The sequence below is a fragment of the Prinia subflava genome, chromosome 2 (genome assembly GCF_021018805.1).
Source record: "Prinia subflava isolate CZ2003 ecotype Zambia chromosome 2, Cam_Psub_1.2, whole genome shotgun sequence".
NCBI lineage: Eukaryota > Metazoa > Chordata > Aves > Passeriformes > Cisticolidae > Prinia > Prinia subflava.
This window is the reverse complement of record NC_086248.1, coordinates 60,020,275-60,022,364: the sequence shown is the minus strand read 5'-3', so window position 1 is coordinate 60,022,364 and position 2,090 is coordinate 60,020,275.

The following is a 2,090-nucleotide window of genomic DNA, read 5'->3' as shown; positions in this document are numbered from 1 at the left end:
CACAGAAACAGAAAACTTTCTTCCAGCTCCTTCTCTCACATCTCTTTTGTGAACTTTGTTAGGACCATAAGAAGGAATTCTCTTCCTGCAGGCCTTACCTAACTTGCAACGGCATGAGAGGGCTGGAATAAGCAGAATGAATAGACGAAAGCTTGGAATGCTCACTTTTCCTCTTGCAGAATATGCAAGACTTAGTTGGAGACCCCTTCTAGAGGTGACACCAGTTATTGTGGTTTAAAACAAGCTGGAACTTAAGCTCCAATCAGCCATTTCCATTGCTCCCACCCTCTTCCAATAAGAAAGAGACAAAAGGCAGAGATTATGTTTTGAGATAACAGTTTACTGGAAAAACAGCAATTAAATATGGAAAACAAACCATAACAGCAAAAATATTAATAACCACAGTGTATAAAATAGAATGATTGCACACAATTCCTTGCAGAAGTCTGAGTGATCCAGCCTAGCACAATATGTTCTCAGTGGTCTGAGAACACTTCAGCTGTAACCTGGAATTGTTTTTTAGCAAGGAATTTTTCTATCAACCAATTTCTACAAGTAAAAGTCTTAGCAAAGATTACTGTATTTCATTCACATATTTAATTACACACCTATTATAGTTTGTTATTACAGTAAGAGTTATGACTACATGAAATAACCTAGAAACTTTTATGCATGGGCATCTAACCAAGAAAAGGTGTGTACTTTTAACTGTCTCAGAACAATACTTGTATACAAAGACTGAGGAGATTTGAGGTTGTGAGATGAGAAAGTTCAGCCTTGGTGACAATCAAGTACTAAATGCATTAGTAAAACAACTAATGTGACATTTTTTAAGTAGAGAAAAACTTAAATTGTCATCTCTTTTTGCTTGAGAGCTAAAACAGCCTGCATGCCTCAGCTGGTCATAAAGCTGATTGACCCCACGCCATTTTCATACTTGCTCCTCCTGAGATGCAGTCCTTCATATTCTTTCAAATTTCTGAAGATTTTAAGCAGAAAAATCACCATTGTATCAATTTCCTCTAAAGCCCTTTTGAAATTGAGCTACTATCATAGGATTAGTAGCAAGTATCATTTGAAATCCCAGATTTTCACCAACAGGTGGACCTTGCATTTTAAATTTACTTTATAATGATTTTAAATTCAAATAATATATATTTATATGGTCCTTTACACGGATTTCAGTGTTTCAGATAAGACTAGGACCACAAATTTTTTCCACTGTATGCAAATAAACTCTAGGCAACTAAATCCTTTTCTTACTGACACCAGTTGCGAAGTTCTTTATATTTTTAATGACTAAGTGGATCCATTTTCACTTTTCCGTAAATGTGGTTCTTTCTATTGCATTCTCTTTCCTATTGACACCACCTTCTCCCAGGCCTTCATACATGTATGGCTTATCTCACACACAAAGGTTTCAACTGTAATAAAATTGATTGATCACAACTGAACCTACAGCTGTAAAGAGATACTGATGCAAATATTGTGCATCAGTCTTCTTCCATTTATTTATTTCTTCACAGGACAATATGCATTACAGCATCTGCTGTTATTATTTAACAGGCGTAGGCTATTGGTGGTAGAAGGTATGTGTAATGTAGAAAATCATTTAGAATTACTCCCATTATTTCTTCTGAGTGAGAAATTACTTTTTGCAAATCCTTTAATGTCTTTATTTCTTTGCATATACTTAATAATACCCTTTATTACCTCTGGCTTTTTAGTAACAGTCTAGCTTCCAGGAAATATCTTCTTAACACTCAGTTACAGTCATAATAACACGGTACATTACAGGCAAAATTGAAAAAGAACTTTAAAAGCAAATACATGTTTAAAAGTGCTGTGGAGAAGGGAACTTCCTTAATGCACTGTGACGGAAGATATTGCAGAAATACTGTGCCAAAATGGCTTTTGGTGCCACCAGTGCATTTCAGGACGAACAGAATAAGCAAATGCCTTAAGAATATATCCCTAGATATATATATATACCTGCAAACATATGTAAGCACATGCACTTATATAACGTAATTACTCATAGGAACACTTATTATTACATCCGCCTCTTCGCGGTTAATTTCCTGCTGCCC